Source organism: Balaenoptera physalus (genome assembly GCF_965194825.1).
Source record: "Balaenoptera physalus genome assembly, chromosome: 7".
Classification (NCBI taxonomy): Eukaryota; Metazoa; Chordata; class Mammalia; order Artiodactyla; family Balaenopteridae; genus Balaenoptera; species Balaenoptera physalus.
Window position 1 is genome coordinate 95,374,838 of NC_138886.1, and position 15,914 is coordinate 95,390,751.

The following is a 15,914-nucleotide window of genomic DNA, read 5'->3' on the forward strand; positions in this document are numbered from 1 at the left end:
TAGTCCCTGAATCCTTTGCTTGGGAAGATAAACATAAGCAGGCTTTTATAAGGCTAAAACAAGCACTGCAAGAGCTGCCTGCCTTAGGGTTACCCAAATGATCATGTTCAGGTTGATCCGGAAACTTTAAGGTGAGATCTCCACTGGAGGCAAAATATATTAGCCCTTTTAAGTTAGCAAAGAGATCTCTACCTAACAGATTAACTTTAGGTTATTCAAAACCTTTTACTTTATTTGTGCATGAATGGCATAATCAGGCCCCGCGGAACTATGTGAGCATGGTAGTAAACATAGGCCTTTTGCCTATTATAGCATGCAACTTGAGTCAGTTGCTTATGCCTATCTCAGTTGTCTTAAGGTTATAGCCACAACTGCAAATTTAGTGGAAGCCTTGGCAGATTTGACTCTAGAAAATGAAGTTTATTTGCAAACTCCACACATTGTCCACAGTCTTCTTAACTCTGAATTGACAACGTTTCACTGCAAGTGTCACTAGATTCACTTCCTGTGAAATCCTGCTTTCACCACCTAATCTTTATCTTAAACTTTACAACGTTCTCAATCCTGCTACACTACTACCTCTGTCTCACAAAGGTGAGGACCATGACTGCAAGGTAACAGTGTCCCATGGGAATTCCCTGGTAGGCCATTGCTTAGGACTCCGAGCTTCCACTGCAGGGAGCGCGGGTTCGATCTCTGGTCGAGGAACTAAGATCCCACAAGCCACGTGGCGCAGCCCAAAACAAAAACAAACACAAAACACAAAAACAAAACAAACAGAAAACAATGTCCCATTTTGTGACACCGTGTCCTGAGTAAATATGTTACCAAGTCCAAGCTTGCTGTGCTTGCCGCACGACAGGCCAATAAGTCGGAGATGAGGTGTTGAGGCAAGGAATATGACTTTATTCGGAAAGCCAGCAGACCGAGAAGATGGCGGACTAAAGTCTCAAAATAACCATCTTATCGGGGTTTGGATGCCAGTTTGTTTTATAGCACAGAGATGGGGAGGAGATGAGGAGGTAAAGTAAAAGGGCCATTAGTTTTGCGAATATCCCCTGGAATGGCCAGCCTCAGGGAGGGGATGTGTTAATTTCTTCTTCATTGCAGCCATCCACAGGTGGACAGAGTCCATATGTTTCCCTGAACAAAGGCACTTTGGTTTAACATTCAGGCAGAGGAACAGGGTTCCCCGAGGCAGGCCATTATGTACAGACAGTATCCTTTTAGTGAACAAAAGCAGCGGAAGGCAAAGGTTAAAGTCAAAGAAACAGATCCAACGTGTAGTCAGATTTGGCTCCTCCCTGTTACAATTCCCTACTGTCAATGTCCATTCCACAGTCTTGTGGAAAAGGGGGTGACGGCCCTTCTAATTGCTTCGTCAGATGGAACTTTCCGGGAGTGTCCACCATCGGTGCCAGTGTTCCAAACGTTGTTTTTTTGTTGTTGTTGTTCCTCTCTGGAAAGTGTCTCCTTTACACCTGTAGCCTTAAAAAAATATTCTCAGCCTAAAAGTTGAGAGTTATGATCTGTTTGATGGGAATTTTGAGAGCTTCAAGCCTGGGAGGCAGCATCTCAAGTTAAGGAATTTAGCAGTTTTCTATGTATGGGAAGATGCAAGAGTCTGGGCTCACTGAAATCATTCATTTGATATGTACCTCAGCTACCCGGGGCCTGTATCCTATATTCTCATATCCTGAGTTTCGTCAGGGCTCACCGGCTCACGTTGGAGGGCTGCAATCGCTAATGACTAATGTGTCAGGCAATATTCCATTTCTCAGATCCTCTCCTCTTGGTCAGGATTTTGACCAATATCTGGGAGACATTTCAGGATCAAATTTTGTCCCACGGTGCTGGGAGGCTCATCCCAGGTCAGGGGAGAATTCTTGATATGTCACTCCAGTTGCTAGTTTTTGGATTAGGCCCTATTGATAATTAAAGATCCTCTGGATCCTCTATCTAATTATGACCCAGGAGACATTTTCCCTTGTTGCTTCCTCGCATACCTAGAATCACACTATTACAATTATTTTATGTTATAAATGTGATCTATTTCCTCAAGATGTTTAGCCATAGAAGTATTGTTGGAGGCCTGGTTACATACTGGGTACTGTAAGAGACACCAATCTTATAAAATAGACAAGATATAAGTAATGCAGCTAGTAACGTTAACAAAGACACAGTGCAGCAGGGAGACACAAAGAGCAAACAATCTGGAAACAAAGAACAATGATCAGTATAACTACTTGTAATCCAATTGCAATAGCGAGCGACCAGAGGTACCATAACTGAGTTAGTGAGCCATCCGCTGTTTCAGTGTACCAGCAGTGCATACTTAGACATGCACGGCTTAATCTTTGAGACAAGCATACGCTACTGGCAGGATCAACCAGGTAGAGAGAAAAAGATAAATGTTTCAATTCTGCTTACAAGGGTATAATTTAACAAATTACTGTAAGTCATAGTTAGTTTAAGGGGAGGGTTTTGCTTACACCTGGAAAACACAGATTTAAAACAGTCATTTTTCAGATAGAAACCATAAAAATTATAACCATAGTCACCAGTTTACCCAGTCATGTGCAACTAATCGTTTTTGTTAACAGCTTTATGAAGCCATCAGGTTTCCCATTAGAATTCTTCGAGTTCTTACCCAGTTCACCCTTATGGTTTGAAAACCAGAAACTTGTATTTATCCAAAGGTCCCTTCTATAAATCTTCTTGAAGAGGAAGCATTTTTGCAAAGGCATCAGAGTGAAACCATAACTGTGTACAATGACGAAAGACTTAAGAAGGCACGTTTAAATCTGATTATGATGCAATTGACAAAGTAACGTGGTTACTGCAGTGACATGCAACACTTTCCGATAATAAAGAGAATTCTGACTGGTAATATTTTACCAGGACATACCAAATTTTAGGAACTCCATATAATCTGTAGAATACCTGTATCATTTGGCATACAATGTAACCTAAGAAGATTTATTGCTTATTTGACAACACTTCCCGTGTAATTCAACATACCAAGTTAACCTAATTAGTTAATATCTCTCTTTGGGGTGTTTCAGGGGTCCTTTGAAGCACCCCAAAGTTAGCTAGAGCTCAAAGGAACTTCATTATAATTTGATTTGGGAAGTTTTGTCCGAAAAATAAGAAAAGGGTTTAAAACTGTCAGGTAGGATCACATGTCACTGTGAAACAATAGTTATTCAGTTAGCCAAAGTAACAATAAAAGATTTCAAAGGCAAGTACAGAACAGATCTCTTAAGAGGTAGAAAAACTTAAAATCTGGTATCAAAAGCAGTCCAAAATCTTAAGAAACCTTGTCTTCTTAACAGAGAGAAAAGCGAAATTCAAGTTTTGCACCAGCTTACTTTTAAAATTTATTTACTCAAATAAACTTATTTTAAACTTAGTCAATCCTGACCACGTACAGAACTCTTTTTTTCAGGGTCCACTTTCCATAAACCTTCTGTCACTTATTTCAGCACAATTCTGACTTTCAAGTGGTCAAATATCTTGAGAGACTAATTTTAGATAGACCTTCCTAAAAGATAAGTATTTTTAAAAGTTCACCTAAAGCTCTTATTTCATTTGCATTTTCTTTCCTTAAAAGTTTCTTCACATCAAGTTATTTCTTTGCTGACAAATTTGCAATAGATATAACAAGATTTTATTTAGCTTATATTAAACCTAGGCACAATAAAAGTATTATACGTAATGTTGATGACTCTAACAGCATGTCTGTATTAATTAGATCAACAAACGAAAGTTAATACCCGGTCTTAATTAATACTGACTATTTCCCAGTTCACATGAACCTGAAGCTCATTTAGCTCAATTTCTCTTGTATTTAGAATAGTTTGGTTTGTAAGTGCTCACTTTTCTTTAAGCCAATTAAATAGAGCTCATCCACAAATCCACCTCAGCAATGTTATCCAAAGACAAAGACACATACGAGGACACAAACATACAGAGACGTCATAGTTGTCATTTCCAAATTTCAGCAGGGAGTCAGGTACAGCCACGTGAAACCCATCAGTTTACAAAAAGAGGTTGGATTCAAATTAGGTTTCTGAGAGATGGAAAAAATCAAACTCACTTGTCTAGATGGCTGAATTTTTACAGCAAAGACACTTAGGTTTTTTATTTATCCTTGATAAGTCAATTTCTAAATTACTTTACCCTCTTTTAAAAAGATGCATTTTAAAAAGATGGCAGAGATGAGGGTTCCGGAGAAGACCAGAAAGGACGTTTGCATCTCAAAGATACAGGCAAGTTTTTCCTAGGATGACTTTGTTTCCCCTTTGTTTAATATTTACAAGCCTCTTAAGATAAACAGGGAGGGTTTGGGGAGTGGTATCTATTGGAGAGTCAATCAACTCGTTCCCCACTGTCAAAGTTCCCTGGGGCTCCTGTGGGGAAATTAGAATCGGACGCCTCAAGTCCAAGGGCGTTGCCTGGCCTCTTATAGGTTGTCAGCACAAGGGAAATTGCCCTGCTGTGGAAGTGGCTCCCGGTCCAAATTGGGTGACCTGTGGAGTCTTAGATGGTGATACTAAATCCGGCTCCTGTGCTCTGGGGGTTAACACAGAAACTTCTATTTGATCCCCGTGGGTAGGGGAAACAGGAGGTGGTGAATATGATGGCGGCATGGGGGGAGGGTGGGCAGTTGGAACAACTGCCGGTTCAGCTTGCTGTTTTGCAAAATACTTGTAACTGCGAGATCCTATAAAAGTTGAGTGAGCCATTCAGGGGCTACCGCCCTTCTGATCCTATATTTTGGGTCCGCACCCTATTACAATAGTATATCATGTGTTTCTTAGTCATAGGCTCAGGGCTATGTTTCACCCATTTATCTAATATAGGCCCCAAAGGGCTCTCCTTCAGGGTAGATGGAGTATTTCCCATTGTGTACACCAAAACGCAAAAGACGCAAGCAAACTCTGGCATCAGTGCACACCAAACCAAGACCAAAACCAACGAACCAGTTCCCAAATCGGTTCTGAGGGGGTGTAGTGGTGTAGAGAGCAGCCGTCTGGTCCAGAAGCCCACAGGCAGCTAGGAGGAGCTGTGTTAGTCCAAAGGCTCCGGGACTCATAGTCCATTCTCAGCCCAGAAGGAGCAGCCAGGGGGAACCAGTGGGAGGGCTTGACTAATTGACCTTTGTGCCTGCTATAAAGCTTATTGTTTAGCTCTTCGCCAGTAAAATATGGAGGGTTTGTACGTGGCTGCATAAATGGGTCTACGAATGATGGACAAGTGTGGTATTTGTTGCCTCCGAAGTGTGAAGAGACCTAAGTAAGACGAGTTGGGCTTGCTATAGTGTGTTGGGGGGCTGAATAGTTAACAGCTGAGGTTTAGCTGCAAGAGGAATTTCCTGGCTTTTAGAGGATCAGTTAATGCCCAGAAATGTAATAGTTGTGGAGAGCCCTTGAATTTTCTGTGGGGCAGTAGGCCACCTGTATGTTATAGATGGGTCACCAACCATGTTAGGGCCTCGTGCACCAATCTCCTGAGGGGCTCTGGATTAGAACATCAGTATAGTGCCAGACGGTGCAAGGGGACACCAGGTCTTCCCAGCAAAGACTGTGGGAAATAGCTGGGCTGTTAAGATAGCCAGTAGGCAGACAGGTTAAAACATACTGGGTGCCTTCTGCAGTGAAAGTAGACTGCAGCTGGGACTCCTCAATAACTGGTACTGAATAGAACATAATAGCTAGATTGTCACAGCAAAGTAATTCCCTGGAGCCCTTTGGATATCCTTAATTAACTGGACAGTGTTGGAAATGGGAGCCTTACTAGTGGGGATCAGCACTGATATTTCAGTAGTTGCTTATAAGGCGCCACTCATTAATAGCAGGCTTTAATAGCAGCCAAATGGGGGAATTGAAAAGGAGAAATGGTGTGTTTAATGACTTCTTCTTGTCATAAATTTTGAATTTTGGGCTGCAATCCCACAGCCCCCTGTCATACATGTTATTGGGGGATATTTACTGTCTTAGGTGGCAGTCTTATGGGCTCCCAGTATTTGGCTTCCACCAGGAAGACCAGGGATTTGGGTTTGTTCCAAATGGCGTTGCAGTACATCAAGGCATCCATAGCTGTAACGGGAAAGGGTAGGGCCAAAGGGGCTACCACGACTAAACGATTTTTAATAAAGATTGTTTCAGTAGTGACATTCAATGGAAGCTGAATGCTTTCCACTCCTCTGACTATTATGCGTTGTAATCTAACGTGTGGCCCTTGCTTATAATTGAAGGGTTTCCCAGGAAGCACTGTAATTTGAGCTCCAGTTGTCAATGAGAGCCATAAGAAAAGTTGTTTATGTGTGTCCCAAGGATAATTAGAGAAGTATATGGGCAATTGTCCCAGAGGAGGGCCACGCTCCAGGGATCTGCCAGGTCCCTAAGGCAGAGGCCTTGGCAGAGGTCAGGGTACAGGATTCGGAGAGGTGACAGCTGCCCATCACTCCAGTCTGCTGAAGAGTCTGTAATGCCTGGGCAAAAATTTCTAACTTGTGCTTGGGCTGTCCCAAGGTTATGTCATTAGGGACCCCGATCTCCAGAGCTGCCAATACAGGGAGGTCTGTTAGTCATCTCATGAAGGATGGAGCTGTGTGAAAGCACCACCCCTTGGTGGAGACCAGTAAGGGCCCCAGAAGTCCCTCTATCCCTTAAGGGTCCTCTGTTGGGTTCCTGGCTGATGGGGCAGCGGGGCCCATGTGCCTTTACTGGCAAGCGAGATTTGGGGCTTCAGAAAAATTATCTTTCTCATATCTAGCTACAACATGGATGCAGTCCAATGCCTGTTGTACTGTATCTGACGTTTCTTTGAATTGTAACAGCATGGCTTTATAATTAGGGGGAACACAGTTCTCCCCCTTCCCTTGGAGAAAGTTTTTCTAGAAAAATTTGCATTTCTATCATGGTATAGTTACATGTCTCTGTTTCTTGTTCATGCTGGTCATCCGATGTTTTGGTGCAATGGATGGTGACAGGGAATACCTGGAAGGGAGTTTTCCTCTTCCCTGACTCATATGCTGCCACTTCCTGTTTAGGGTGTCCCAGTCAGCCTCGGTGGGGTCAAGGGTTGATTTGCAACAGCAGCAAGAATTGCAGCAACATAGGAGGCACTTACCTCAGCGGCATTTGCCCGCTCGGGGTGCCATGATGCCCCTGGTAGAGCTGCCTCTGTCATGGGTTAGGGCTGTGTGGGGAACTCATGGATGTATGTTTGGGGTATAGGATGGTTTGGGGTAATAGTAAAGCTGTGTAGAGACTGTGTATGTGTGATCTGGGGAGAGATGAGGGGCCTGAGTGCCTTTATGAGTGTACGGTTGGTGTAGCACGGTGCGGCTGGGTGGTGGGGCTGGTTCTGGGTGTTTGGAGGCTGTGTGTGCAGGCATTTGAGAAGAGGTAGGGGTATGCATTTTAATGTTTTGTGTGTTGGATCTGTGTGTATTCGGAGTATAGGGGTTATACATATGCTCATCCTGTAGGGTAAGAGTTTAGGGAGTGTATTTTTGGTGTGGAGGAATTTGCAGAGACTGGGGTTGTCAGTGTAAATTGGGGTTGCTAGCTGTGTGTGTATAATCAGGGGATGTGACAGAGGCTGTTTATAGTATCTCAAGAGGGAGATGGGTGTATGTTTGTATTGGGGATGTGAGTTCATCATGTGTTCTGGGAGGAGTATTTAGGAGAAGGTTGAAAACATTGTGTCTCTCTGATGGTATTTTGTGTTTGTCTCAGCCTCTGAGGCATTGTACATACGTGGATGTTCATAGCTGTGGGGGGACTGTATGTGTTATATTTGGATTTTGGGGGTTGTGTCTTGTATTAATAAGTATGTGAGCTTGGTTTGGATGTATTTGGCTATTGTTGAAGGGTTTGTGTGTTTGCATTGGGGGGTTATATGGGGTTGGGTGGATTTTTGTGGGATATGAGGATTTAGGTGTTTGATTATCGGGGGCCGTTGGGGGTGTGTTTTTGTATTCAAGACTGTGGCTGTGATTTTATTGGGGTTTGTAGTGCATGTATATTGGAGCAGGAGGGTTCTGGGCACATAGGCATCTGCTTATAGGTAGGGAGTTTGTGTGTTTGAGGATGTTTGGAGCTCTGTGGGGCTGTGTGATGGTGGCACAGGCGACTGTGGGCAGGTGGAGTGTGTGTTGGGCTGGAAGGAAAACTCGAGGGCATGTTGGTGACTGTGAGGCGCCCATGTGAACTCCCACGTGGACTGACCTTTGTTCCTTCTGATCTTCTATGGCTTGTACCCATCCTGATCTTCTGTGGCAGCTACTCCCCTGGAATGGTCAGCAATACTCTGCTCATTCTTAGCCAGATGAGTCAGGAAATGTCACTTCCTCTGGCAGCTGGATGTGTCTCTTGCAAGTGAGTGGTCCTGGAGTCCAGGGTGCAGGACTGGTGGACAGATGCAGAGTGAGGCTGATTCCCCCATGAGCCCTCTCCTCAGTGAGGTGGCCAGGAGGTCAGGGCTGTATCTCCAGAGGGTTAGACATGGCCAGTCCTCTCTAGAATGTGCTGGAGGGGCCAACTCATTGAACGGACCCTGCCAGGAGATAAACAGACCCCGAGGACAATTCCTAAGGGAGAAGTCTATACCTACCCATCTTCCACTTTCTGCTTTGGATGGCCTCTACCACAAGGTAAAAGCTAAGCCCCCTCACACGGCCCTTCTTGGCCTGGTCTTACTGACCGGCCAGTCTCTCCCCACATCCTGGCTCACTCTGGGCCCTCTGGTGATAGCAGCATGAGGCCCCCTTGCATGTCAGTTCTCACCTCCTTCCCTTGGCCCATGCTGCCCTTGCTGTTTGTCCTGCTCTTCCTCCCCCAAGGCCGTGAGTCACCTTCTCCAGGTGGGAAGGATCCACTGAAAATGCAAATTTGGGTAATTACTGCATCATCTGAGTCTCTAGCACGTGCCAGGCACTATGACGCTTGCCAAATCCATAAAACCCCACAAAGCGGATGTGCTATTAGTTGCACTTTGCAGGTGATGAAGCTGAGGTTCAGAGGTGAGCAACCATGACCAAGTACGCTGTATGTACCAGAATATCAATCAGACTGGTCAACGTATCCAATAAAGCCAAACATTAGTCTGATTAGGACGCCTAGATGCCAGGCTGTAAAGGCGCAAAATATGTCCCAGCAAGAGAAGGAGCAGTGCCAAGTACCCCAGCAAAGAAGCAGAGTTCATATCCTGCTTTCTTAATCAAAATACCTGCAGATCAACCCACAGTTTCCTACTCTGTTAATAGGAGGAAAATACCAATGTGCGTTGTCCTATAAAACTACCTTAAGATAGTGTGTATGATCCTGAGTGCTTTGGTAATGACCCCAAATCATCATCATGAAGTTGGGATACTTCTTAAAACACTGCAAGTCTTACACACTGGCATATAGAATCTGTAAAGTCAGTTCTTTGGGTAATGGTGGTAGGTAGAAGTGGCCCAGAAGGACAGAAGACAGAAAATAGAGCAGAAACTATTTGTCCAGAGGTGACAATGGGTCATAGCCAAGGTTCAAGCATTACTAGGGAGGTGGTGAAAATAGTAATGGGCATAGAGTGTAATAAGTCAAGGATATCTAATGTAGTTTCCAATGAAAGTTTGTGAAAGACATATAACTAAAAAGATAATAGGCTGGGAGGTGAAATAGTACAAAACATTTGATATATTTTTTACAAGGATAAAAGAAGATAGAAATGAATATTAAAGAAGTAGGTCAAATAGAAAAACTGTAAGATGGTAATAACCTCACAATATGATGAGGCAACTTAGATTTATTTTGTTTAAATAAATTGGTAGACTATATTTAGAGTAGTTTTAAGTTTAAAGAGAATTTGAGCAGAGTATAGAGTTCCCATACACCCCCTCACATCTATTCCCCAAACCAAAGTTTCCCCTATTATTAACGTCTTGAATTAGTGTGGGGCATTTTTTACAATTGATGAGCCAAAGTTCATACATTCCTATTAACTAATATCCATAGTTTACATTACAGTTTACTCTGTTGCATATCCTATGGGTTTTGACGAATGTATGACAAGCATTGACCGTTACAGTATCATACAGAATAGTTTAAGTGCCCTACATTTTCCAGGATGTCATATAGCTGAAATCATACAGTATGTATCCATTTCAGTTTGGCCTCTTTCATTTAGCAATATGTGTTTAGGGTTCCTCCATGTCTCTTCCATTTAGTACTCGTATAGCTCAAGCTGCCATAACGTAATACTATAGGCTTGGTGACTTTAACAACTCACAGTTCTAGAGGCTTGGAAGTCTAAGATCACGGTGCTGGCCAATTCAGTGCCTGGTGAGGGCTCTCTTCCTGGCTTGCAGACAACTGTCTTTTCCCTGTGTCCTCACATGGTGGAGAGAGACAGAAAAAACTCTCTGGTTTCCTCTTACAGGGGCACTAATAGAGCCTAATCCTCATGACATCATTTAATCTAATTACCTGCCAAAGGCCTCATCTCCAAATACCATCACTTTGTTAGAGCTTGAATATATGAATTTTGGGGGGACAGAATTCAGTTGATAGCCTCATTCTTCTAACAGTATAAAATATGACGAATAAAGAAAGCTCATCATTAAATTATCTCTTTTCTAGCAATACATAGATATTTACTTGCTTTTTATAAACCATTTACATATTTTAAGATAAATGAATTAAAGATTTAGAAAAGTCAGGTAGAACAAGATAAGAAATTGTAGGTACAAACATGTTGAAGCAATAACACATAAACCCCGCCGTTGCATTGTCTCAAAAATTCAGTTAGAGTTCTAAGGTCTGATTTAGGTTTCCACCTCTGGTTCATGCCATTTGCTCTACCACAACAATAGGGATGGGGTAGTATGCTAAAGTTAGGGCATTAAAAAAACCATTAGAAAACAGATACCTCGTTAAACTGAATGTTTATTTGGTGTGAATTGAGGCTGTTTCTTCTTTTTTTTTTTTAATTTTTTTAATTTATTTATTTATATTTATTTATGGCTGTGTTGGGTCTTCGTTTCTGTGCGAGGGCTTTCTCCAGTTGTGGCAAGTGGGGGCCACTCTTCATTGCAGTGCGCGGGCCTCTCACTATCGCGGCCTCTCTTGTTGCGGAGCACAGGCTCCAGACGCGCAGGCTCAGTAATTGTGGCTCACGGGCCCAGCTGCTCCGTGGCATGTGGGATCTTCCGGGACCAGGGCTCGAACCCATGTCCCCTGCATTGGCAGGCGGATTCTTAACCACTGCGCCACCAGGGAAGCCCCGAAGCTGTTTCTTCTTAACGATATGATTCATATTAAAACTTGTCAGGACACAGTAAATTAACTAAACGTAACTTGGGGAGAAGTTTTACTTTTTACGGAGACAAAATTAACCGTTTTAACTCGCACGATTCAATAGCATTTAGTACCTTCACCATGTTGTGCAACCCTTACTTCTACGTGGTTCAAAAATATTTTTATCGCTGTAAAGGGAAGACCTACCCATGCTTTCTTCTACCTAACCCCTGGGCAGTCACCAATCTGCTTTCTGTCTCTATAGATATATCTATTTGGATATTTCATATAAGTGTAATTTATACAGCATGTGACCATTGATGTCTGGCTTCTTTCACATAGCATAATTTTCAAGGTTCACCCATATTGTAGTATGTATCATTACCTCATTTATTTCTTCTTCCCATCTTTAATGAGGTATAATAGAGAAATAAAAATATATATTTAAGATATACAACTTGATGTTTTGATATGCATATACATTTTTGAAATAATTGCCACAATCAAGCCAATTCACATACCCATCACCTCATATAATTACCACTTTCTTTTTTCTTTCTTTATGGTGAGAACACTTCAGATCTACCCTCTTAGCAAATTACAAGTACACAATACAGCATTGTTAACTATATGCACATTGTTGTACACTAGATTTCCAGAAATTATTCACCTTGCATAACTGAAACTTTGTACCTCGTGATCAATACCTGCCAATTTTCCCATCCCCTCATCTACTGTCAACCACTGTTCTGCACCCCACATCTATGACTATTTCAGATTCCACATAAAAGCAGCATCATGAAGTGTTTGTAGCTGTCTTTCTGTATCTGGCTTATTTCACTTAGCATAATCTCTTTCAGGTTCATCCATGTTGTCACAAATAGCAGCATTTCCTTCATTTTAAAGGCTGAATAATATTCCATCGTATACAGGCATACCTTGGAGATACTGCAGGTTTGGTTCCAGACCACCAAAATAAAGCAAATATTGCAACAAAACAAGCCACATGAATTTTTTGGTTTACCCGTGCATATAAAACTTATGTGTAGGGCTTCCCTGGTGGTGCGGTGGTTGAGAATCCGCCTGCCAATACAGGGGACACGGGTTCGAGCCCTGGTCTGGGAAGATCCCACATGCCGCAGAGCAACTGGGCCCGTGAGCCACAATTACTGAGCCTGCGCCTGTGGAGCCTGTGCTCCGCAACAAGAGAGGCCGCTATAGTGAGAGGTCCACGCACCACGATGAAGAGTGGCCCCCGCTCGCCGCAACTAGAGAAAGCCCTGGCACAGAAACGAAGACCCAACACAACCACAAATAAATAAATAAATAAATAAATAAATAAATAAATAAATAAATAAATAAATAAAAAACTTATGTGTATACTATATTATAGTATGTTAATATGCAATAGCATTATGTCTAAAAAACCAATGTTCATACCTTAATTTTAAAGTAATGCTAATTGGGAAAATGGCACCAATGGACTTAATGCAGGATTGCCACAAACCTTCAATCTGTAGACAACATAGTATCGGCAAAGCACAATAAAATGAGATATGCCTGTTTATATACCACACTCTATTTATCCATTCATGAATCTACAGACACTTCGGTTGATCCAATATCTTGGCTACTGTGAAAAGTAAACATGGAAGTGCATATGTCTCTTCACGATACCGATTTCATTTCCTTTTGCTGTATACCCAGAAGTGGGATTGCTGAGTCATAAGGTAGTTGTATTTTTAATGTTTTGAGGAACTTCAATACTGTTTTCCTTAGTGGCTGTATCAATTTACATACCCAACAGAAATGCACGAGGGTTCCCTTTTCTCCACATCCTCATCAACACTTGTTATCTTTTGTCTTTTTGATAATTGCCATTGTAACAGGTGTGAGGTGATATCTCATTGTGGTTTGACTTGCATTTCTCTGACAGTTAGTGATGTTGAACACCTTTTCATACATCTGTTGGCCATTTATATGCCTCCTTTGGAGAAATGTCTATTCAAGTCCTTTGCCCATTTTTAAAACTAAATTTATTTTATTTATTTATTTATTTTTGGCTGTGTTGGGTCTTTGTTGCTGAGCGTGGGCTTTCTCTGGTTGAGGCGAGTGAGGGCTACTCTGTTGTGGTGCACAGGCTTCTCATTGCAGTTGCTTCTCTCATTGCAGAGCACGATCTCTAGGTGCGCAGGCTTTAGGAGTTGTGGCTCACAGTCTCTAGAGCGCAGGCTCAGTGGTTGTGGCGTGTGGACTTAGTTGCTCCACGGCATGTGGGATCTTTCTGGACCAGGGCTCCAACCCGTGTCCCCTGCATTGGCAGGTGGATTCTTAAGCACTGCACCACCAGGGAAGTCCCTCATTGGGATTTTAATAGGGATTGCATTGAATCTGTGGATCACTTTGGGTAGTATGGATATTTTAATGATAGTAAATCCTCCAGTTCATGAACATGGGATGTCTTTCCATATTATCAGTGTCATCTTTAATTTTCCTCATCCATTTTTTATACTTTTCAATGTAGAGATCTTTCACCCCTTTGGCTAAATTTATTCCTAAGTATTTTATTCTTTGTAATGAAATTAAGAATGGGGTTGTTTTCTTAATTTCCTTTTTTGGGTAGGTCATTCCTTTTGTATAATGACTTCTATATGCTGATTTTATATCCTGCAACTGTACTAAACTCACCTATGAGTTCTAACAGTTTTTTGGTTTTTATTTATTTATTTATTTATGATTGGGTGTGTTGGGTCTTCGTTTCTGTGCGAGGGCTTTCTCTAGTTGTGGCAAGCGGGGGCCACTATTCATCGTGGTGCGTGGGCCTCTCACTATCGCGGCCTCTTGTTGCGGAGCACAGGCTCCAGACGTGGAGGCTCAGTAGCTGTGGTTCACGGGCCCATTTGCTCCGTGGCATGTGGGATCTTCCCAGACCAGGGCTCGAAGCCGTGTCCCCTGCATTGGCAGGCAGATTCTCAACCACTGCACCACCAGGGAAGCCCCTCTAACAGTTTTTATTGCTGTTGTTGTTGAATCTTTAGGATTTTCTACATGTATGATCATGTCATCTGCAAACAGAGGTAATTTTATTTCTTCCTTTCTGATTTGGATGCATTTTATTTCTTTTTCTTGCCTAATTCCTCCGTCTTCCAGTGCTATGTTGAATAGAAGTGGTAAGTGTGGACATTCTTGCGTTCTTCCTGATATTATAGAGACAGCTTTTAGTTTGTCACTGTTGAGTAAGATGTTTGCTGTGGTCTTTTCTTTTTCATATGCCTTTATTGTGTTGAGGTACATTCCTTCTACACCTAATTTGTTTAGAGTTTTTATCATGAAAGGATGTTGAATTTTGTCAAATCCTTTTCTGCCTCTATTGAGATGATCATATGATTTTTTCTTCATTTTGTTAGTGTGGTGTATCACATTGGTTGATTTGTGTATGTTGAACCATCCTTGCATCCCAGGAATAAATCTGACTTGAGCATGGGGTATGATAATTTAAATTTATTGTTAAAATTGGTTTGCTAATACTTTGTTGAGGATTTTTGCATCTATGTCTATCAAAGATATTGGCTGAAGTTTCCTTTTCTTGTAGTGCCTGTGTCTGGCTTTGGTATCGGGGTAATGCTAACCTTGTAAAATTAGTTTGGAAGTGTTCCCTCCTATCCAATTTTTTGGATGAGTTTGAAAAGGATTGGTAGTAATTCTTCCAATATTTGGCAAAATTCACCAGGGAAGCCATCTGGTCCTGGATTTTCTATTTTGCTTTTTTTTTAAATTATTGATTCAATCTCCTTATTTGTTATTGGACTGTTCAGACTTTCTGTGTTATCTTGATTCAGTGTTGGTAGGTTGTATGTTTGTAGGAATTTATCCATTTCTTCTAGATTATCACATTTGTTGGCATAATTGATAATGGACCCTTATGATTCCTTTATTTCTGAGGCATCACTTGTATTGTCTCCTCTTTCATTTCTGATTTTATTGAGTTGTCTTTTGTATTTTTTTCTTAATTGGTGTAGTCAAGAGTCTTTCAAGTTTATCTTTCCAAAAAACACCACTTAGTTTTGTTTCTATTTTCTATTGTTTTTCTATTCTCTATTTGATTTATTTCTGCTCTAATCTTTACTATTTCCTTCCTTCTGCCAAATTTGAGATTACTTTTTTCTTCTTTTTCTAGTTCCCTGAGGCATAAAGTGAGATTGTTTACTTGAGGTTTTACTTCTCCTTTAATGTATGCATTTATCACTACAAACATCTCCTGTAGTACTGCTTTTGCTGCGTCCCATAAATCTTGGTGTGTTGTGTTTCATTTTAGTTTGTGTCAAGATTCTTTTAAAATTCCCTTTTGATTTTCTCTTTGACCCAATGGTTGCTCAAGACTGTATTATTCAACATGATAAATATAATTAACATTGTTGTGTGTTATGTATGAAGGTTAAGAGAGTAAATCCTAAGAGTTCTCATCACAAGGAAAACATTTTTTTCTTTTTCTTTTATTTTGTGGCCATATGAGATGATGTTCACTAAACTTACTGTGGTAATCATTTCTTGATGTACATAAGTCATATCTTTATGCTGTACACCTAAAACTTATGCAGGGCTCTATGGCAGTTATATCTCAAT

At 41.6% G+C, this 15,914-nt stretch overlaps 1 long non-coding RNA gene across 1 annotated transcript; it reads left to right on the top strand.

The window, feature by feature from the left end:
• The first annotated feature begins 3,779 nt into the window (after positions 1–3,779).
• LOC309664540 lies at positions 3,780–12,661 on the top strand. The gene is made up of 2 exons (XR_014265908.1): positions 3,780–4,271; positions 12,152–12,661. It is a non-coding gene; the product is annotated as an uncharacterized lncRNA (long non-coding RNA).
• Positions 12,662–15,914: the final 3,253 nt, after the last annotated feature.